General features: G+C 45.2%; 1 protein-coding gene across 2 annotated transcripts in view; it reads left to right on the forward strand.

Annotated features, from left to right (window-relative positions):
- Positions 1 to 23,943, forward strand: part of SLC7A1 (solute carrier family 7 member 1) — an 82,175-nt gene that overhangs the window by 20,261 nt on the left and 37,971 nt on the right. The window contains exon 2 of one of the 2 annotated variants that reach the window (XM_023208752.1): positions 19,705 to 19,804. The gene's annotated coding sequence lies outside the window, so the exon portion shown is untranslated. Of the gene's footprint in view, positions 1 to 19,703; positions 19,805 to 23,943 lie in introns of those variants that run through there. The other variant, XM_023208753.1, reaches the window with a different exon arrangement.

Consider the following 23,943-nt stretch of genomic DNA (forward strand, 5'->3'; position numbering starts at 1 on the left):
GGGGAGCTCTGTAGGCCTTTCTGGAAGTTGCAAGGCAGGGGCAGATGACCACAGTGGGCACTCATGTCCCTCAAGCAGGGACAGAAATCTCTTTCTGTGGGCCAACTTTGAAAAAGTTTGTACTGTATTGAAAACATAGACTACATTTGGAATTTAAACTTTTTAGACATTGGTATGGAAAACCTTTGGTTTAGTTTGTACATAAACTTACTTTTAGGCTCACTCTTAACTGTGTCATAAAATACCTAAAAGTAGATATTTTAGGGGATTCAGGGGCACGTTTGTTTTATTACAAGTGGTATTTAATAGCATATCCAAGAGCTAAATACACCTTTAGTTCAGACTCTTATTTAAGTTTGTAAATTCTAAAGTTGGGTCCTTTAGCACAATGGGAAGTTTGCAGAAACAAAACAAGTAAAGGTTTCTTTTTAAAAATTCATTGTGTACTGGGGGTTTATCATACGTTAGAAGCAGTATACAGTACTCGGCTTTTAAAACTATGTGTCTTCTTCTTTTTTTGTTGTTTGCGTTTACTGTTTTGAGAAGATCTCCCTGGGCATTCTTCTAGCACAGATCGAGAGAAATTGGCACTGGGTAGAATCATACTTTTATGTGTGAGTAAGAAAATCATGGTGTTCTTAGGTATTTGTTTACTTAAACGCTCCTGTAACTAAAGAACAGTTGCAATGGTTACACAAAGGGCATAGAAAAAGTGCCTTCTGAACAAGATTAGCTTGAGTTTAGGAGGTGGCAGCTTTTCCTCTCTGCTTGATTTGTGTGAATCTTAGCATGTGCTTCATTAGGTGTTTTTGTTCATTTGTTTGGTTTGGGCCCAGGACAGATACTTGTGATTTGTGCTGCAAATAATCCTCCACCGACAGACTGGTTAAAGGGTAAAGAATATTAGCTGCTCCAGTGAGTGCTACGAAATGTTAAGGTTTACCCTAGACTTTGGCTTTCCATTTTTGGATAAGATTTCAAATTTCAAAACAGGCTCTTTGAGAAGACAGCCCCCATTCATGTACTCATTTGTTCCACAGGTATCGGGTGAGCTCGTACAGGTGCTGGCACTGACCTTCCCAGGTTCTTGCCCTTGTGGGCCATAACTCCCTGGCATCATAGAGACAGAGTGATAGCAGTTGGCCAACAACCCTGTTTTTTAATGATTAAGTGAATGACAGAGAATGTCACAGTTTTACCATCTATCTTCATCCCTTTGTAAACTAAGCTCCTACTCTTCTAAAACCGCTCACAATTTCAATTTCCTGTCTCTTGAATTAGACAATCTCCTGATCTCTTCTCGGTCCTCACCCCCTGTGGTGTCTGTGAAACATTTAATACTGTTGGCCATTCCTTTCTACAGATCCTCTCATTTTTTGGGTCTGTTGAAGGAGGCTTTCTTCATGTACAGCATGTGAGAGAGCTTGTCAAAGAACGGAGTCATTGCTTGTTAGCAGCTGGGTGTGCAGAAATGCCTGTGGAAGTCAGAGGTCATGGTCTGCAGTTAGAAAGGTGCTGGGCGAAGGCGAGGTGTTCGGGCCTGAGGCCTAAACTGTCAGTACCCAACTGGGGTTACCAGGTTTAGCAATAAAAATACTGGACGCCCAGTTAAATTTGAATTATAAATAAGCAGTGGATCCTTTTTTTAGTATAGCCTTTTTATACTAAAAAATTATTTGTTGGCAGTATTTGGGACATCATTGTGATCTATTTGGGGCAACTTATGTTAACCAATTATTGATCATTCACATGAAATTTAGATTTAACTGGGCAGTCCTGTATTTGATCTGACAGCTCTTTGCTGAGTTACCATCGAGTCACATTGTCTTTTGTGGCTCCTGCTGCACTTTGAAAGGGGAGGATGTGGGCCTTAAGGCAGACACTCGGAGTCAGACACTCTGGTTTTAGAGAAGTCCGTCTGTCTTTGGACTCTAGAATTGCACCTCCCCGTCATTTGTGTGCTACTTCCTCCTTCGGTTCCCAGAGTGTGGTGTTCCCCGCGATTCTGCTAACAGCTGCCTTCTTTTCTCCCAGGGATTTCACTCCCCGCAACACATGCCTCTGGGTGTGCTCCACATCCAGGTTCCTCGTTTCAGGTTCTCACATCCCCGACTGCTTGCCAGATAGTTCTATCTGTTCTGCTGGACACAGGACATGTGGCAAAACTGCTTTTTGATCCGAGGATATTTTGACTGTCATTTACGAATAAAAATATTTTATCAGATACATGTCATCACCAAAGAATTTTTTGATGACAAGATTGTCCTGATTGAACTTCAGCTTAAATCATTGTGTTCTTAGAACACAGATGAACCATTTAAATTTTTCATGTTTCATGACATTATTTTCTCCAGGATAGATTATTTGCCATCTACATTTTCAAGAAAGGTTTCTTGTATGTACCAGCCACTTGTCTGTGGCAGATCTGACGGCTTTGGCTTCTGTCTCTGTTTCTCCTGGACCACTTATCCCTTCCAAGTTGAGTTTTCCTCCCTCAAACTGTGCAGCTTTAGATGTTGGTTACCATGTTTGAGTTGACCTTTGCGGTTGTGTGTGTCTTGGCTGCTTTTGGTTGGTGTGCTGAGAGCAGTCCCATGCAGGTTTCCCAGGGTCACCTTCCCTGCCCAGCGCTGGTCAACTATAGTGCTCGTGCCCGTGTTTTATGAGCTTCTGATCACTTTGTAGATTCCAAACTGGGGCAGAGAGCGACTGGGGAAGCCAGAGGGGTAGGGCCACAGTGCCTTACTGAGGGCCACCCTTAGCTCACATTCAGTGCTTCCAAGGTTAGGATTTCAGAGTTACCTTGGGCTCATTCCCTTCATATTGATAACTGATGGCATCCGGCCAGTCCTTCCTTCCCTACCCCTCACACGGTCTTCTTCCTTTCCATTCTAGTCCCACGTCCTCGTGCCGTGAGCCCCGAGTGTTTCTTCCCACCTCCTCACCCTCTGTCTTTCCAGCATCCTCCTGAGTGGCCTCTGTACTTTTTCTCCCCTGTTAGATTACACTGGTACCTACCCCTTTAGGCGGTGCCTGCCATTCTTGACAGTGTGTGCGTGGAGTAGAAAACCCAATGAGTGACTCTTGCGTGAAGCATCCTGGCTCTGCCCTGAGGGCTGGGGGAGCCGGCACTGGTCCACTGGGCTTCTCTGGCGACAGGTGTGACTTGGTGTGGGACCGGGTGGCCCAGACAGCGTGTCATACTTGGAGGTGTGCTTGGGACCCACAGGTGGCCTCTGCACCCTCACCACTTGCGTTTTGGGGCAGTGTTATGCATGCCACAGGCAGCCTCAGACCTGGGCATTGGTGCCTCCTTGGCCACTGGCCATCAGGTCTGCTTCCCTTGTGACATTTCACTTTGACCTTTCCTTTGAACGTTTTTAAAGCAACACTGTACACGCAAAGGTCAACAAAGAAGAGTGGATGATAGGTGGACAGAAATGTAAGTTAAAAGGCAGGAAGTGAGGCTGCTTAATACAAGCAGGTTGGAGGGGATGAGCAAAACAAAAAAGGCCCTTGAAATGATGCTTTAATCATTTGTCTTTAGAGACGTAAAGCGGGACATGGAAAACAAACATTTCCATTCAATGTATACACAGTTTGCAAAACAAATAACTGGGCTTTGTGAGTGTCCAGACCTCCTGGAAGGAGGAAAGTGGCTCTGGACTGGGCAATCCTTTTCCGCCTGAGTTCAGAGTGGAAGAAATTGGGGAAGCCGCCCCTCTGGTGGAATAAGTAAAGCAAAAGCCTTTCATTTCCTTAATGAAATGTAATGCCTCCAAATTTGGCCCAAAAGCCAAACTGAGAGGAAAAGGCCTCTGGGTGGAACGGGACCATCCATGAGTGAGGACCCCCCAGCGGATGTCTGGTGGTCACTTCATTGCGATCTAGAAAGGCCACAGCCGTGGCCAGCCCTCCACCACCCCGCATTCAGGCACTGCCAAGGGCTTTGGTGGTTGGTGCTATAGAGATTGGGACCTTTACATATTTAAATGTTCTAAAATTAAAATCGGCCATAAAGTGTCGTTATGTTATGCTTTTACAATGTCCCCATTTTGTTTCTGTTTTTAATAGTTTTAAGTCAGTTTTAATATTTCTGGGCAACAGCCCTCAAGTCTTCCACCATCTGAATCAGGGCAGATGAAAATAGGTCAAACAATTACCTTATTTTATTTTTTAAACTGTATATTTGTATAGTACGTTTTTGATTACAAAATACAATTTTTGCTCTTTTAAGGGCAAAAACTGCAATTATTTTTGCATCAACCTAATACCTTCATATGGTATGGCAAAAACAGTTATCGTTTTGGGTACTTAATCTTCACAGCACTTTGTAAGTTGGTTACTAATGAGATGTCTTATATATTAAGAAACTAATAATAGTAATGTAGTTGACATATAGCACATACTATGCACCAGGTGCTCTGCAGTGCTTTACATACATAAGTTCATTGAAACTTTCTCATCTTGCAAAGGAGAAAAGAGAAACTCAAGAAATTAAATAACTTGCCCTTTTTTTTGAGACAAAGTCTCTCTTTGTTGCCAAGACCCAAGTGCAGTGGCATGACCATGGCTCACTGCTGCCTCTACCTCCCTAGGCTCAAGTGATCCTCCCATCTCAGCCTCCTTGGTTGCTGGGACTATAAGCACAAGCCACCATGCCTGGCTAATTTTCTTTTCCTGTATTTTGTAGAGACATGGTTTTGCTATGTTGCCCAAGCTGGTCTCCATCTTCGGGGCTCAAGCCATCCACCCGCCTGCCTTGGCCTCCCAAAGTGCTGAGATTATAGACGTGAGCCACTGTGCCCAGTCCCATCATTTTTTGAATCCAGTTTGGCCTGAGATTTTAGCTTCTATCTTGTTTCACCGTCTCTTGAGCCTCACAGGAGGAACAAGGTAGAGGTGGGGGGCGGGTGTGGGTGACCCTGTCATTATTCCAGTTTCAGATGGTAGAACTGAAACAACAGCACGGAGTAGCTTGCTCTAGATCACACGGCGAGGGCAGGCCTTCTGATTCCTCATCAGATCAGTGAGCAAATATAAAACGGGACATGGAAAGAATTTTTCTCTTCAATGGCAAGTCAATGACAGTGCTTGATGCAAACCATTAGGCCTTTGTACCCAGGCACGTGGCAGGCCCTGGCCGCCTCCTCCATGCTGAGCTCGGGGCAGAGGAGGTTCAGCAGAGGGACCACTGCACATAGCATAGCAGCCCTTTATTTAATGCCAGAGGAACATGTGAACGAGCTTCCCCAGGATTCCCAGGCGGGTGGGGAGCTGCTAGGTAATTTCACCTGGTGGCCCACCCAGGCAATGTGGTTATGTGAATGTGGCATTCAGGGAGCTTCTGCATTATGTTAGAAAACTTTTGTTTCTGGTTCTGCTTTTCTTTTAATTTGTGTAATGTGACCAGGACGTCTGTGGGCCGGCTAGCCGGCAGCCATGTGCTTTGTTCCCTAGTTGGAGCCTGGCCAGCCGTGGAGGTGGATCCAAGGAGCTTTTGGGGTGACTCCTGCCTCAGCCTCTTCGGGCTCTGATAAGCACCCCTGAAACTCTTTGAGGTTCAGTGTTCTCATTTATGAAATGAGGATTGATGGTTGCTTTTCTAGGTATGTGAAAGACCTAGCACAGTGTGCTGCATACCAGCTGCTCGGATGTCATTGCATTATATTGAAGAATTTTTTAAAAATCTGTCTTGATAGTGCAATGTGTTGTTGTAATTGATCACTAGACTCACTGTGGGTACTCTTGAGAATGGGTGGTGTTGATTAGTCTGGTGTCCTTAGGAGCTCCATTTAGAAGGAGGAGGGCTGTCGTGTGACTATTGCAGCCCCTGCCTCGTGGGGTCAGGCCTTCACACTTGCAGTGGACCTGGTGGCTGCAGACATCCAGAGCTCACTGCCTCTGAGGCTGCTGCCATCAGGGGCCCTACAGGAAACAGAATGCTTTCTCAGGTTGGGCAGTTTGAGGTGAGTTTAAATAAAGTGACTTTTTACAAAGGCAGGGCAGGGGGTTCACAGCCTGGAGCAGTGAGGGGGCCCTGACCACTTCTAACACCCTCAACCTGAGGGGAAGGGACGGTTTTGAGGCTGCAGCTGGCTTTGTGAAGGGCCGATCTCCCATGAGACAGCCCGCCAAGCGGGTCCTCCCTCGCCTGGCTCCTCCCTGCCAGTGCCCAGAGAGCTCGGGATGCACACAGGTGGGCCTTGTAGTGGGGAAGGCAGGGAGTGGCTCTGGGGGCAAACAGGATGCGATTTCAGGCATGGGGCACAGAGCCAGGTGCCCTTGGCTGAGCTGAGGACAAAAACAAGTCAGATGAGTTGTGCAGCCCACATTTTTGTTTGCTTTAGATAGGAGTCAGTTCTTAAAATGGAATCAAAGTGACTGGACAGAGACCCGTTTTGATGAATTTAAGCTGGTGGCTTCTTGGGTAATCGTCCTTCACTTGCTTAGAAGCCTGGAGACCTGTGTTCAGGTGCATCTGAGTCATTCGGTGTATTAGGACTTGAGTTGCCCTGTGGTAAAATAAAGGGATGGACTTGATCAGGGCTTATCAAGCGGGTGGCCTACAGGGCCAGGTAGTACATATTTTAGGCTTTGCGGCCACACAAGGTCTCAGTTGCATGATCATCATCTCCTTTTTCTTCTTTCTCTTTTTTCTCTCTCCAAAATCATTCATAATTCATGGTCAATACAAAAATGGGTAAAGCGCCATTGTGTGTCAGCTCCTGGACTAGATCGTCAGTCCCCTGTGTGTTTTGTGCACTTCTGTGTGCAAGGTGATTTTAGGGAATGCACATGCGTTTTTATTTTAATGGTATGTGAGTTCTAATGTGTATTAGGAAAAATAGATGACTAGCACCTTAAGAGTTCACCATCCATAGATACAGCTACGTGGGGCCCTCCAGGAAACAGTTGACTCTCGCAGGCTGGGTGGTGGATGTGAGTTTTAAGACCTGATTCCAGGTAATTTTGGTGGTGCTCCATTTATGAGAGTAATACATTGTGGTTTTTAAAAAAATTGCCTAAATTAGTAAAAGATGGATTCCTTTAAGGAGAAATATTATAAAGGACAGTGTCCATACCACACAGAGCAGAACCTCACAGAAGAGGTACAGGGTAGACTGTGGGCTGGAGTGGATTAGATCAGCTTACTCCTCCCCAACACCACACTCCTTGATTATCCCATGTTTTAGATGTAGCCTGTTGGACCATTTCACATCGATGAAAATGCTCTCTGCACTTTGAGAAGTTTTGTGTAAGTTTAGAGGAGAAAACAAGAGGGCAGAGCCGTTTTTTCGATGGAGGTCGGCAGCCCGCCCACCCTGCCCCTCTGTGAAGGGCTGTCCCCTGGCTGGGAGCTCTTTGGAGTCAACCCCTCCTTGAAGTTAGAGCCACTTCACCCTCCAGGGCATGCACATTCCAGCGACACAGCTAGTGATTTAGGCCCAGGAGAACAAATTAAGTCCATAAAAAAAAGTACAGAGATTCAGAGGCCAAGACTTGCGAGTACTTGCTTAATTCCCTTTGGTAATTACCGGCTGTCAGACTCCGTGTCCCTGAGCCTGTGCTGCTCTCACAAGCTGCTGGCCACACCCGAGACTTATTTGTCTCTGTGGGCTTCTTTAGAGCTGCTGCACTGTCCGGGTTGCATCTGTGGGAGGGATGCCCGCCTGCAGGGAGTTGTACCCGGCAGCTTGTAAACACCCAGGAGTGTGGCACGAGCTTACCTGTCAGGTGTGCCTTGCCAGAGAAAAAGCTGCGGCCAAGCCCTGTAAGCATTCCGAACATTCAGTGCTGGAAGCATCCCAAAATTTGTCTCCCACTCACTGAGTTGGGCATGTCTTTTCCTATCCTCCCGGATGACTTTTTTGCCCTGGTAGTGAGCCCTGACGGCCTTAGGAAATACTGGCCTGGGCTAAGAGACTGTTGCATTTTGACTGCCTGATGAGCTTTTACTCTTCTGATTAGCTCTGTAAGCCACCCTTTCTTCTTGAGATCCTGGACCATAGGCACCCACAGTGAGAGGGGTTCCCCCCCCCACACCCTATTTTGACCTAAAAGCTTAAAAACCATGTGTGTGGCACTATGTAAACCAAAAACTGCTGTAACCTTCCCCGTTTTTATTTTTCTGTGTCCTGTCAATGTGAAGTATTTAAGCTGTGTATTAAAGCAGGAGCTTGTATTTGCAATGTAACAGAACACCAGAAGATGAGGCGGCAGTTGTAGGGAGAGTTTATCAGATAGGAGCTAATTTCACCCTCGTGAAACTCTCAAAGCAGAATGACGGTTACATATAATAAATAGCTTGTGCAAGTAGAGTGGAGAGCCTCTTACCGACGGCAACTGGAGCCATGATGATTGATTTCTGGGGGAGTGGGGTGGTAGAGTTTTGACTTGAAGGAGAATCGAAGTATGTGGGAGGAAGTGCTGCCTTAGCAACTGAACTTGAATAGAAGTTCAAGTTCAAATCTGCCTGTTATGGTTAGTGGGAAAACTATACTGGGGTCCCTTTGGATTGGGCTCCTCTCGGCTTTTTTTTTTTTTTTTCCAAAAAATAGTTTTATAAATCTAATTTACATAGTATAACGCTCACCCATTGAAAGTATAAATTCAGTGGTTTTTAGAACATTCACAGGGTTATGCAGTCATCGCCCTAATTTTGGAATATTTTTGTCACTCCTAAAAGGAAACTCATACCCATTAACAGTCATTCGGCACCCGTAGCCAAGCCCTACACAACCACCGAACTCCTTTTTATCTCTATCCTGGACATTTCATATAAATGGAATGACACGGACTGTGACCCTTTATGCCTGGCTTCTTTCACTCAGCATCGTGTTTTCAGGGTTCATCCGTGTTGCAACGTGTGTCAGAATGTCATTGCTTTTTATGGCTGAATAATATTCCTTTGTCTGGATGTACCACATTTTGTGTATCCATTCAGCAGTCGATGGGCGTTTGGGTTGTGTCTGCTTTTTGGCTATTATGAATAATGCTCCTGTGAACATTGGTGTACATTTTCGTGGGGACACTTGCTTTCCTTTATCTAGAGCATTGACCTTAATGGAATTGCTGTATTGTACCTCCGTGCACTTTTTGAGGAATCTTCTTAGTTGTTTTGTTTTTCCATTTTGAATTGTAAGTATTTTTTAATTGTGGGAGAATACACATAACCAAACTTGCCATCTTAGCCGTGTTTAAATGTGTAGTTCAACCACATTAACTACATTTACGTTGTTACACAACCAGCGCTGCTGCCCTCCTTTACTTGGGTTTTGGTGAAACAGTCCACACCATCTCTTAGGCCCCTGAAAGGATAAATAACTTTGGCTTTGACTCAGCAAAGAGGTGGGTTAACAATGATTGAACACACCGCCTTTTGAGAGGTGTGAGAGTCTAGACAGGGTGATGGTTCCTTGGCCCAGAACCTCAGGATCCCTTCTCTGTACAGATGCTGCTGTGTTAGGAAGCTTTGGATGAGAGGAGCAGGGTGGGGATAGCTTGAAGAGGCTGCCCAAGAACTGGGAGCAGGAAAATGGTAAGGTGGGCTGCTGTCTGCATCCTAGAGGAGCCCACCAGGCATATTTGAGGGACGCTGTCTTTCCCAGGCCTTTCTCCAGGGCATAAGTAGGTGCACAGAGGCTTTTTTTTTTGTAGTGGTCTGAGATCCACCTGTGCCCTGGCAGATGGCAGAAAGGGATCCTGAGTATAAAGGACTGTGGATCGGATTTACTGAGAGTGTACAAGTGTGGGCCAAAGTATGTAAGTGTGTTTAGGGAAGACCTTCGTAGACCTAGAAGAGATCCTGGAGAAGGTGGGCCTGGATCATCGACAGGAGGCCCCCTCTGCCCCACCTCTTGGGAGGCCAATGCCCTGGCACTCCCTGAACCCTTTGTGCTCCTCCAGGCCCTGTTCTGGGAATGCCTGCTGGGTCTGTTGGCTCTGCCCTGAAGTCTCCCCAGGCCTCCTTTCACCCTCTGCTGGCCATCTTGAGATTACCCCGCTGCGTTTGTACTGTACTCATGCATCTCCGTGAGCAGCTCTCTTCCCTTCTCAGTAACATAGTCACCTCCTCACTGGCAAAGCCTGTATTTTGTACTCTTTCGGGTTAAGTCACTGGCAGACAGAAACATCAAATATTCTAATTCAGGATGGATGCCACAGTCTACCCAGGCAGCTCATTAACGAGATAATTCTTTAAAAATATTGACAAACCATTAATTAAGAGCTGATTATTCACACATAAAACAATTCTTCACTTAAACTAGAGGATTTCTTTAAATAGCAGCTCCCCCTGGCTGCGTTTATCTCTTTGTGTAGTTTATTAGCTATTTGGCAGAGAAATTTCAGAATGCCAGCTACAAGCCAGTGCAGTTGAAGAACAGAATGTAATGAAGCGAAAGTATTTCTGGAAGCATGTCATTTATTCAAAGAAATTATCTAAGAATGTATTTATTTTGAAAAGGGCTTAATATATTTATATACATAATCTCTATTTTCTTAAATAATTGTTTGAGCTTAGCAGTCGTTTCTGCATTGGAGAAGGCAGGATATTGAGATTCAGAATAATTTGTCCAGGCTCATTCAGCTAGTCCGTGGTTGAGCAGGGATTGATATCAATGTCTTCCTCAAGACTTGGGCCTCCTCATCCCATTGCCTCTGACTGCATTTGCTAAGTGGGAGGATCGTCCGTGCATCTAATTAAACTTCTACTGTAATTTCATTATGGCTGTTGCCCTAGGGGAGCTATTATAAGTCTGGCATAGAGTTTCAGTAGTACTGAAAATAATGGTGCATCGTGGATTTCGTTAGATGCACACCCTGAGGTTTGAGCTGAGATTCCGCTTCACAGAACCTACTTTATGCAGTTGGTTTTTTCACGTGTGAAGCAAGTGTAACAGCTGTATAACCTTCAAAGGCTTGGCTTGAGTATTAAATGAGATTACGTACTCATTTGAGAAGACGTGCCTGAGGAGAGGGCACTGGTGCATCGCAGGCACTTAGTAGCAGTGTTAGCCTTTGTTGTTATTATTGTCAGTGGGCCTGTAACTGACTTCACGGGTGCATTTATTGTTGCCTGAGCCAGAGGTGAGCTGTGCAGGATAGTTGGTGAGAGCATGTCAAATGGAAGGCGGGAAATGACCGAGTGGAAAATCAGTGTATTCTTCCAGACCACCCCTTCCTCCAGCCCTTGTCCTCCCTTCCTCTTTCTCCCCACTATTTTCCTGTGTTAGTCATGGTTTTCCTTTTACCGTCTTGAGAGGACTCGTGCATTCGGTGACTATGTGGTCCTTCCAGCTCTTCCAGCTTAGGACTTGGTGTTTTTAAATTCTCATTGGCCGGCAGAGCATCACTTGTAGAGAAGCTGCCCTCCCCATGGTGAAAACTGCCTCTCACCAGCTAAAGATTGCCTTTCCCCAGGAGCACCAAAACCCTGTCTTTTTTTGGGACAGGAGGACTTGTTAATAAATTGGCAGTGGTGCTTTAGTTTCAGAGTGAGCTACCTTTCCTGAGCATCAGCATCTCATCCATAAAGCGGGGATGGGTATCCCTGCCCGTGCTGGGAGACCCACGACAGCACAGAGTAGTGCTGGCAGTCCGGTCTCTTCAAGCTGCCTCTCTTCTCCATGCTGCCTGCAGGGCGAAGGCATCCCCAGCCATTGTACAAGCTTCCGATTCACTCTTAGAAACCAGAGCCTGGATTCATTCCAATGGGAAGCTTGTCTTGGTCTCCCGCATCTTTTCATCCTTTACTGCTGTTCTTCCCCTGCTTCTTCTTAGCTATTCACTATCTGGTTCAGGTACCTCAAGGGTTCTCCCGGGGTGTGATGACAAAGTTTTGCTTTCCTGTGAATATGTTTGTGCCTGTTTTGCAAACAATATTTGTAATTTTTAATATTATAATTTAAATAGTGAAACATTACAAAACCCACTCAAGTAAATTTGTAGAACACTTTGCCGTCCACCATTGCACACGGTAAGACGGGCTTTCTCTGCCTTGGCACATCATGGATCATTCTTTGTTGAGGGAACTGCCCTGTGCATGGTCGGATTTAGCTGTATCCTTAGCCTCTGCCTGCTAGTCGACTACCATCCTTCAATTGTGACAACGTAAAATGTCTCCAGACATTGTCAGATGTCCTCCAGGGGACAGAGTCACCCCCGGTTGAGAGCCACTGCACTGCAGCCCCCAAATCTGTCTTCCCGGTCTCTCTCATTGCCCCTTTTGGAGCCATCATTAGATTTACACCAGTAGGTTAGAATGGCTTTCTCTAGCCTTTTGAGGTGCACAGCTCAGAAGGTGTTTGTTGTAGCCTTTTCTCAAAGTATTTTGCATTTCAAAGGAAGGATGAATCATGCAATTTTGAGCCAAACGGTCTTTTCCTGGGTGCAAAATGAGCTGGAGTAGTTTTAATTATTGAAGGGCTGGAGGTAGGATAAATATCTTGCTGTTTCGTTCTTGACCACATTTCCTTTAGAGTTTGTCATCTCCCATCCCCTAGTAAGTATTGTAGAACCACAAATATTATATGGATTGTGTGGTCTTTCCAACAGCTTTTACATTTAAATTTGTTGCTGCCTCAGGGAGTGGACAGGAACTGGTATAGGTTCCAAATAACAGTGGAACGAGGACAGACATTAGAAATTAGGAGAATGCCACAACAATGATAATCGTGTGAGGTAATGCATATGTTAGTTAGCCAGGTTCAGTCATTTCACAATGTGCAGGTTGAGGATGCCTTATCCAAAATGCTTGGAACTAGAAGCGTTTCAGATTCGGGATTTTTTTTCAGATTGAACTCTTTGCATTATACTTACCAGTTGGGTGTTCCTAATCCAAAAAAAAAAAAAAAATCTGAAACTAGAAATGCTCTAGTGAGCATTTCCTTTGAGCATCATGTTGGTGCTCAAAGTTTCAGATTTTGGAGCATTTCAGATTTTGGATTTTTGGATTAGAGACACCCAACCTGTGTATACACTTTAAAATATCATGTTGTACATAGTAAATATATACAGTTTTGTCTGTCAGTGTGACATATAAAATGAAATAATCTTAAAGAAAGTAGGGGAGGAACTATTGACATTGTCACGTGGAGACGAATCTATTCTATGAGTTAGCCTGGGAACTGTTGAGTAACAGCTGGAACATTCACTGTCGTCAGTTAAAGGACAGGGCGTGATCATTGGGAAACTGGCAGGCTGAGACTGTGCTATGCTGGGATGGAACTACGGAAGTCAGGAACGCAGGGGAACGTGATACTTGACAGTTTTGGTTTGTAGTACCATTCATTTGTGCCCCTTGCCATAACTCTGTATTGCTGCAGTTAACAAGAGTCTGGATAAATCTAAGATTGGGACTTTCAGGACTGGAAGGCTCAAGGACAGAGGGGATGCCCCCGTTTCTGTGGTCCAGAAAACCCTTTGGGAATCGCAGCTCTCAGTGTGTCTGCAGAACAGCCGCTAGGATGGTCACCTGTTGACACAGTCTGGTGGTGCCATGTGTGGGGCCCATCACAGAAGGGGCGGAAGGGCCTCAGACCACGAGAGCCTCAGAGGGCAGTTCTGGATTCTTCGGTGATGCCTGGGGCCTGCCCTTGTGGTTCCAGGGATGCTGAAGTCTTTACTGTGCACATTAGGTTTTGATTTCTGTCCTCCATCACTCTTCTTTGAACAGTAAAGTTATTTCAGTCTCAGCGTAGTGCTTTTAACAAAAAACTCATTGACATTTCTTTTTTTTTTTTTTTGTTGAGGTGGAGTCTCGCTCTGTCGCCCGGGCAGGAGTACTGTGGCCGGATCTCAGCTCACTGCAAGCTCCGCCTCCCGGGTTTACGCCATTCTCCTGCCTCAGCCTCCCGAGTAGCTGGGACTACAGGCGCCCGCCACCTCGCCCAGCTAGTTTTTTGTATTTTTTTTAGTAGAGACGGGGTTTCACCGTGTTAGCCAGGATGGTCTCGATCTCCTGACCTCGTGATCCGCCCGTCTCGGCCTCCCAAAGTGCTGGGATTACAGGCTTGAGCCACCGCGCCCGGCCTCATTGACATTTCAAGGCAATATTTATGTCAACGGAAAAATTGAACTAATTGTAGTTTGCCTTTTCAAACTAGAAACCCCCTCTTTTTCCAAGACTCTGACACCCCTGACCTATCCCCTCGGCAGCTGCCTGGGCTGTTCCACAGGAATCTGGCCATCCCAAAGGGCTCGGCTCTCACCAGAGTTATTGGTTGTAGCTGTTGGTTGACTTCACAGAGGTCTCCCCACTGCCTTGAACTGGGGTCCCTTGTAGCTTCATTCTTGACACCCCCTCAGAGCGTCACCAATAATATTGGTGACATCGACCTCCTGCTGGGAAGGAGCATGTGCGCGTATAGTTGGGGCTCATTCTGTTTCTCCTTGTTTCATGCAGTTAGTTCAGGAGATGAGAATTGTGCTGCCTTCATTAGGGTTTGCTCCGTTCTTATTTTTTGAAGAGGCATTCCCATTAATAGAACATTAACTCCACAGAGATGGGGATTTTGGTCTAGTTAGTTCACTGCTGCATCCCCAGTTTCTGGAACTGTACCTGGCACTCAGTACATAACTGTTGAGTGAAGAATAGAATAAGAACAGGCGAAGCTGCTGTGTAAGTTGCCAAAAAAGTTGGGCATTATGTTTAATAAATTTAAAGTTTTTTTTAGTGGTTCTTATCCGTGGACTTAGTGGAAAGACCTGACTCCTTTTGATTTATGAATCGTTCAGTGGGATATGTTTTCTGATATTTTGGGGTTATTTTATGCACGGATTTTCTCTTGGCCTGCCAGGTGTCCACTATAAATATACAGCCATGAGCCCTGTAATGATGTTTTGGTTTATTACAGACCTCATCTATGATAGTAGTTCCATAAGATTATAATAGATCGGAGAAATTCCTGTTGCTTATTGATGTCTTATCCTTTGTGACATGGTCCTGCTACGCGTTACTCACATGTTTTGGGTGGTGCTGGGGTTAACAGACGTACTGCATTGCCAGCCATCTAAAAGTATAGCACGTGCAGTTAGGTACAGTAGATAATACTTGATAATAAATGACTGTATTACCGGGTTATGTATTTATTATAGTTTTTATCATTATTTTAGAGTGTAGTCCTACTTACAAGAAAAGTTAACTGTAAAGTCGCCTCGGGCAGTTATTTCAGGAAGTATTTCAGAAGAAGGCATTGTTATCACAGGAGATCACAGCTCCCTGTGTGTTCCTGCCCCTGAAGACCTTCCAGTGGGACAAGACGCAGAGGTGGAAGACGGTGACATTGATCATCCTGGCTCTGTGTAGGCCCAGGCTGATGTGTATGTCTTTATCTTGGTTTTTAACAAAACAGTTGAAAAAGTAAAAAAAAAAATTCAAAATAGAAAAGGCTTATAGAATAAGGACATAAAAATATTTTTGTATTTTGTGTAATGTTTGTGTTTTAAGCTGTGTTATTACGAAAAAGTAAAAGAGTTACAAAAAAGTTCGTGAAGTAAAAACGTTGCAGTAAGCTAAACTTAATTTATGACTGAAGAAGGAAAAATATTTTTTACACATTTAGTGTAGCTTCAGCGTACAGTGTTCCTGAAGTCTCCAGCAGTGTGCAGTCATGTCCCAGGTCTTCACAGTCACTCCCCGTCACTCACATTCACTCCCCTGTCACTCACGTTCACTCCCCGTCACTCACATTCACTCCCCCCCAATCACATTCACTCCCCCCACTCACGTTCACTCCCCACTCATTCACGTTCACTTCCCCCACTTGCGTTCACTCCCCCCCACTCGCATTCACTGCCCCTCACTCATTGACACTCAGGGCAACTTCCAGTCCTGCAGCCTATGTTCATGGTAAGTGCCCTATAAGGAGGTACCAATTTTTATCTTTTGTATCTTATTCTTGCTGTACCTTTTCTATGTTTCCATTCACAGATACTTACCGTTGTGTGACTGTTGCCTACAGTATTCAGTACAGTAACATGCTGTACAGGTTTGTAGCCTAGAAGCCAAGGCCATCCCATGCAGCCTAGGTGTGCAATCGGCTATCCCACCTAGGTTTCTGTCAGTACACTCTAAGTACACTGCAGGATGTTCACACAAGGATGAAATCGCCTAAAGACGCATTTCTCACAGCACATTCCTGTCATTAAGTCATGACACATGACTGTATTACAGTATAGCCACATGGTGTCACAATCGCACTTTTACAGTCCGCATGTACTCCTGGAAGCCCATCAGGGGTAGTGTTGGAATGCTGCTTGCTGTATTTATGAAACAAATGGAATTGAACTCTTTACATCTGAGGCGTAGCATTGCGTTACTCTGCTTTTAACAAAGGAATTTTCAAATCTCAAAAATTACAGTAAATTGGTTGGAACATTTTTGGATTAAAGAGAAGCGGTGCTAATGAATTTATTTGCTATGCATTCCAGTCCCATTAATCCTGATGAGTTCATCCTGGCTTAACATATGGCATGCCTTTCTTTAGACTTTTAAGTTTAGCATTAACTGCTTTTATACCACGACAGGAGACTGCGACTGGAGCAAGCGTCACTGCGGCAGGCTGCTGAATTCATGCCCAAGCAGGACAGCAGCATTCCTCCTGTTGTGTGTATATTAAGCGTGGCTGTGTTCATTTCACAGGGCAACCTTTCAAGCATTGGTTCTCAAACTGTTGGGTCTGAAACCCTTCTGACACCCTTAAAGAGTATTGAGGACTCCAAGAAGCTTTGCTTATGTGGGTTGTGTCTATCAACACTTATGAATTGGAAATAAAATGTAGTCTGGGTGCAGTGGCATACATACCCCTATAGTCCCAGCACTTTGGGAGACTGAGGCAGGTGGATTGCTCGAGCTGAGAAATTTTGAGACCAACCTGGGCAATGTGGTGAAACCCCGTTTCTACAAAAAATACAAAAAATTAGCCAGGCGTGCTGGTCCGCACCTGTAGTCCCAGCTACTTGGGAGGCTGATGTGGGAGAATCACTTGAGTCCAGGGAGGTCGAGGCAGCAGTGAGGCAAGATTGTGCCACTGCATTCTGTCACCTGGGTGACAGAGTGAGACTCTGTCTTCAAAACAAAACAAAACAAAAAAAGGGAAATTAAAATTTAGAACGACTTGAAATAAATGTTTTAATCTACCTAAAATAACAAGGATTAACCTGTTTTGTATTACTATAAGTAACATTTTTATGAAAAGTAACTATTTGCCAGAACAAAAAAAATTCAGTGAGAAGAGTGGCATTGTTTTACATATTTACAAGCGTCTTTAATGTTTAGCGTATGGTAGCTGGATTCATATATGTGCTTCTGCCTTCAGTCAGTTTGGACGTGTTGTTTTAGTTGAAGTATATGAGGAAAATATGGCTTCACAGGGATGTACCTAGAAAAGGAGGAACACTTTAGTGGCCTTCTCAGGTAATTGTAGATATTCTTTCTTGATACTACATTAAAACTCCACAGGCAATAGTGGGTTCCACTGTGGAATCTGAAGCCGTCTCAGTAAGCTCTTTGTTCTAAAATGATGCGTCTATCTTGCACTTCAAATCAGTCTACACATTTATGATTCTGTTTTACTGAATCATGTAGGTCTTCCAAATGCTGGCACATTTCATCATATATTTTTAAAATATCACATTTGTTGACATCACCCCCAGTGTCATGGGAAAATTCAACTTTTAGGGAGCTGGCCACATCTTGATGACGAATACAAGTTTTCTGAAATTCCCATTTTTTTCTTGAAAGCTCTCAAATTTTATCACTCGCAGCAAATGTTGTCAGTTGTTTCCCTTCTAGATTCTGCCCCTTTTTTCCCAGAGTTAACTTTTTAAACTACAAATCCCAATCATGGCCCCTTGGCACCCACCCTGCAGTGGGGCACCAGTATGCTGTGTCCCTAGTGGGCTGTGAGCCTGACTTTATCAACCTTCATTGTTCTTGGTGCTTTCATGGTACATGATAGAGCATCAAGAAAGAGCAGTAACTGACAATTAGGGACACTTGATTATGGACTGCGTCTTTTTTCTTTTTTCTTTTTTTATTATACTTTAAGTTCTAGGGTACATGTGCACAACGTGCAGGTTTGTTACATATGTATATATGTGCCATGTTGGTGTGCTGCACCCATTAACTCGTCATTTACATTAGGTATATCTCCTAATGCCATCCCTCCCCTCTCCCCCAACCCCACGACAGGCCCCGGTGTGTGATGTTCCCCACCCTGTGTCCAAGTGTTCTCATTGTTCAATTCCCACCTATGAGTGAGAACATACGGTGTTTGGTTTTCTGTCCTTGCGATAGTTTGCTCAGAATGATGGTTTCCAGCTTCATCCATGTCCCTGCAAAGGACATGGACTCATCCTTTTTTATGGCTGCATAGTATTCCATTGTGTATATGTACCACCTTTTCTTAATCCTGTGGACTGTGTTTTAAATACTATTGAATTAATGTTCAGTTCCACTGGTGTGATCATGGCATTACAGTTTGGTAACACAGTGTAATTCTTAGCAATTACTTATTGACATATTTAGAGGTAGGTGTCATGATGGCTGTAGCTTGCTTATCACAATGGTCATAAGGAAAGCATATATTTGTCTAAAGAGGGATAAAGCAAATATGGCAAAATGTTAAACATTGGGAAGTGTAGATAAAGAGTAAGCATTCAACTTCTATAGGTTTGACATTTTCAACATAGAAAGTGAAAAGGAGTGAAATATCAATATAGGATGAAATATCAATGTATGAAAGATGACGCAGGTGGGAATAGAATAAGATTCCAATTGTGGGCAGTCTGGTTTGCTGCTGTCTAAGTTATAAAACTCTAGCTGTTGATGAGCCTGTTTATGTGCATGTTTTGTGTAATGATAATCTTGTCTGGGTTCACATTAGGTGCAAATCATATTTCAGACACAGCTTAATTAAACCTCTTCAGCTCCCGGGCGAGTGCAAGATTCTGTGCAGAGTGTAAATGGTAAGATTTAGAAAACAAAGGACTTTATATGCCATGCATCTACGAGGTTCTTCCTAGCGTGTCCTCAGGCTGCGTTCACACCAGGTACTCCCAGTCACTGGCCAGCACGATTCCATTCCAAGGCAACAAGGTCCTGCATCCCAGATTTAGGATAACCTTCTGCCCATGCTGAGACTCTTGGAGTTATGGGCAGGCGTGTGCTCCGTGCTGCCATGGCAGCTGTTAATAGTACCCATAGAACTCCATCACCAAATGCTCGATTGTACGAATTGGAGTCCAAGTGTTTTCAGAAGACACCAGCTAATGTTTTCTGCCCCCGCTGACCTTGCTGGTCAATACCAGTGTCAGGAGCGGACTCGCTCCCCTTTTTGGCCCCTAACCGGGGCCTCAGAGCTTTTGCATGCCTACGACTGTGCCCTAGATTTGTGGAAATTGCCAGTGTGATGGTTTATATCTTCCTCTTTGAAATACGAGAGTCGATTTCAGAGGCAAAGCAGTGGAATCTCTGGTGTGGAGGGCATCTAGTTTGGCTTCCCATCTTCTCCCTGAATTCCCCTGATGATGCCCCATGGTGGTCCCCTTTGCCGTCAACCCTGTCTTCAGTTGCTGTTAAGGTGACATACGTTTTCCACTGCAGGGCTGAGCTGAATCCATTTTCACTGTACCAGCCACAGACTTGGAGATTCTGGGGTCGAAACTGAACATATCTGATGGCTCTTCCTTGCCTTTCAGGATTCTGAGACCTTCCTTGTATCCCTCCTGACACTTCTTTGCTGCAAGATCGAGGCTGTCCTCCGGTGAGAAGGTGTTGAGGCTTCACGTCATATTCCAGGTACAGTCTACCTGTCAGCATGACAGCAGCATGCTAGAATATGTTATTCTGTTTTGTGCTAGAGTATGTTATTCATTTAGACTGCTAGTTGTCTGTTGACTTTTTAAGTTAACTGTCAACTAAAACCCCCAGTTGTCTTCTTTTTTAGATTCCCAACTGCTGTAATTTTTCAGACTCATGTGGCTAGTTGTCCAGACCCATTGACCCAGCAGAAAACAGGCTTGTCTTTTCACTTTAGTGTGTTCCTTAAATTCCTGCATTTCCCTCCAACAGAACTCTTGATATCCTGTGGGTGGCCAGGCCTTCCGTCCCTGAAGCCTGGTCACCAGGGCAGGCTCTGGGGAAGGATCAGCCTGGAGCTGTCCCACGTCATTCCTGGTGCGGACATTGGGCGCTGTGTCTCGTGCTCTGTGTGCCAGCCAGCTCCTGGGCACTGGTGTGCAGCACAGCGGCTGTGCTGTGTCCTGCTGTGTGTCTCTCTGTGACTCCTGGAGCCTTTGCAGTTCTAAAGGTCAAGGGCTGCTTCCAGTTCTCTTCCTACCCCAGAACTTTTCATCTTGCTCCCATTCTTCCGACTCTTCTCCTTACTCCTCTCCCTTGGACTTAGGAATTCTGCTGTAACTCGTTCTTGGTTCAGGGGCTGTAACCGTCTGCTCTAGGGCAGTGGTGTTTCAGGCTGTTCCTTGTAGTTTGAGAGTTAATTCCAAGTGGGCATAAGAGCCAAGTGGGGCAGGGGGGCACTCAAGGCTGGCCAGTGAGGCTCTGTGTCCCCTATCTTTCTTTAAATACGAGTAGCTTCATTTTTATCTGATTTTTCTATTTGGGTTTGGGGTAGGATGTAGTTTGGGTGCCGAGACCAAGCTCGGTTGGAGACCCTAACCCAGCAGCGCTAGAGGAATTAAAGAAACACACACGGAAATATAGTGTGGAGTGGAAATCGGGGCTGACAGCCTTCAGAGCTGAGAGCCCCAAACAGAGATTTACCCACATATTTACTGACAGCAAGCCAGTGATAAGCATTGTTTTTATAGATTATAGATTAACTAAAAGCATTCCTTACGGGAAATAGAGGGATGGATGGGTCTGGCTAGTTATCTGCAGCAGGAGCGTGTCCTTAAGGCACAGATCACGCGTGATAATGTTTGTGGTTTAGGAACACCTTTAAGGGGTTTTCCATCCTGGGTGGGCCAGGTGTTCCTTGCCCTCATTCCGGTAAACCAGCGACCTTCAACGTGGGCATCATGGCCATCGCGAACATAGCACAGTGCTGTAGAGATTTGGTTTATGGCCAGATTTGGGGGCCTGTTCCCAACATATTTGGGAAAAAGAGTTCCGCTATAAAATACTTTAAACTAGTTGCTCTGTCCATTTCTCCATTAAACTAAAAATGTTTACTGAGTATGGAGGCATCATCATTATCATTGCTATTTTATTACAAAAAATAGAGCTAAAACTCTTCAGTGGAGGGAAAGTATGTGTGTGTGTGTGTGTGTGTGTGTGTGTGTGTGTGTGTGTGTGTAATGACCCTCACCTGACTTGTCTCCCACTCTCTCACATTCTTACAGTCATTTGAGGCCATTCATATAGTTAATTCTGAGACTATGGCTATATTAGGAATGCAGACATACCCAGGCTCAGCAGCCCACACTGAGTTCTTAATCAGAAGGACTTCTGGGGGATATAGCCAGTGATCTTTGCCACATGTAAGCAACTTTGAGCAGCCTGCCTTGAAATAAGAATTAAGGAGGAAGGATGGGCTGCCCATAAGCTTCAAGCTCTGGGGGAGGATTTGGCTATAAGTAAGCACCTTGTTTATGAGGCTGCTACAGCCTTGTCAATGTCAGAAACGAAGGTGCAGAATTACCAGGTGCACCTTCCAAAAGACACTGGGTAAAATTAGCTGCCGGCCAGCAGGGAAGTGGGAGGACGTTCTGCACAGGCCACAAGCCACTGTGTGTTGGGGTGTGTGAGCCTTGAGCACCCTTTTCTTTCCTTCCCTGTTTAGGTGCTTAATTAGTAGAATGACTTGAATTAGAGTGAGTTCATTCTGCATTCTTCCCGCCTCCACCGCCCCAGTCAGATGTGTTTCTGCTGTCTTGGCAGACTATTTTAGAACACCTTCCGGTGTTACCTGACACTGGGGCTGGGCATTGACATCTGAGTGAATAGCCTAAGTCAGAGTCTTCCGCTTCTTGGGCTGGGCAGTGCATTATCAAGGTGTGAGGGGAAGCCCTTGGGTGGTGTTGGGGCACAAGTGCTGAACCCTGTCTGAATCGGGGGAATTTATGGCTTACTGGGCACTGCCATGATGTCACCTTTTCCTGTCGAAGAGAATCAGGCCAGGTGGTAACACAGATGCCACATCTCCTGGAGGCCTTTCGGTCTTGGCCACGCTTGTTGTTTGGTTTATCACATTCTGTCTTCTCTGTTCTGTTCTGTTCCCTGCGCTTCCTCAGCCTCTGCAAGGAGAGAGGGCACATAGTAGGGGAATAATAGGTAGTTGTTGCATGGATAGATCATTGTGAACAGTTACTTGCTTGCTTCTTTCTTTCCATACTGTGCACTCTGAGGGCAGGGACGATGTATGATCTCATCTTTATAGCTCCCGTAACTCCCTACAACCATGGCCCAAGGAAGATCACCCAATTTTTAAAAAATGAAGTAACAGCTATTCAATATATGGCATTTTTCCAGGAGGAGGAAATTACTTTCAAATTATTCAGCCTCCGTTAAATGAAATAGTTTCAGGCAAAGTCGTGGTTATCCCCACCACTGAAGCAATGTATTAAAGAAAGTTGCTGCTCTTGTTCTTAGACCCACAAGGATTCAGTGAGCAAATGAATGCCAGTTCACTCGTTATCACACGGGAGTGTTTGGACCATGGTTAGTCATCTATTTCTCTGGCTTAAAACAACACACATCTTATTTTCTCAATGTTTCTGTGGGCCAGGAATCAGAACAGGAGTCAGGGCTTAGCTGGGGCCTGTGCTTGGGGTCTCACCAGGCTACAGTCTGGGTGCTGGCCTGGGCTTGGTTTTCATCTGGAGGCTTGACTAGAGAAGTGTCCTCTTCCACATTCCCTCAGGTTGTTGGCTGAATTCATATTCTCTAGTTGTAGGACTGATTCGTGGCCTCTTTTTGGCTGACATGGAGGCTGCTGTCAGCTCTGAGAGGCCACTCGCGGTTCCTAGCAGCTGCCTGCATCTCCCAGAAGCCACCTGCAGTTGGTTGTCATGTGAGCTTCCCCAGCATGGCCGCTTGCCTCATCAAGCCAGCCCAACACAGGTCAGCTTTCTTTACTCCTTGGAAGGGGGAGTTGAAAAGTGGTTTCCATCTGCTGTCTATTTTTATAACAAATTATTTTGCTCCTTGCTTTTTTTTCTACATTTGTCCCTGATTTTAAACCTTCTGCAGGGTCCCAGCCCAACAGGACCCATTTACCCTTGCAGCCCTGAGCCATCACTGGCCCTGCTGGCTGGTGGGTGGCTCCGGAGTGCCCAGCCCTACTTTAGGAGCGAGGTGGGTTAAATGGCTTTTTGTGAGCTGCCTTGGAACTTAACTGCAGCTTTGTCATGTTGTTTCTATAGGAAAATGTGGTCCTGGGTCTCAGATGACTGGCATGTCAGTGAACTTTCAGCAGGCAAGAGGTCCTTACAGTAGGTTTTTCTGTGGCCGTGGGGACTGTAGAGAATATTATCTGGGGCATATGTTAAAATGTCTCTTTTCAGCCTTTAAGAACTCATTAAAAAACAATGGAAGTGGCTGTACGTGGTCGCTCACACCTGTAATCCCAGGACTTTGTGAGGCTGAGGTGGGTGGATCACTTGGGGTCATTCAAGACCAGCTTGACCAACATGGTGAAACCCCATCTCTACTAAAAATACAAACATTAACTGGATGTGGTGATGCGCACCTGTAGTCCCAGCTACTCAGAAGGCTGAGATGGGAGGATTGCTTGAACCCAGGAGGCGGAGGCTTCAGTGAGCTGAGGTGGTGCCCCTGCATGCCAGCCTGCATGCCAGTCTCACAGAGTGAGACTCTGTCTCAAAAAACAAACAAACAGTAGATGTAAGCTGTGCTCTCCTTTTCTCCTGATTCTGTGAAATGTAGAGTCTGACTGTCACAAAGCCGTAACCAAA

The sequence above is a fragment of the Piliocolobus tephrosceles genome, chromosome X, assembly GCF_002776525.5.
Source record: "Piliocolobus tephrosceles isolate RC106 chromosome X, ASM277652v3, whole genome shotgun sequence".
NCBI classification, from domain to species: Eukaryota; Metazoa; Chordata; class Mammalia; order Primates; family Cercopithecidae; genus Piliocolobus; species Piliocolobus tephrosceles.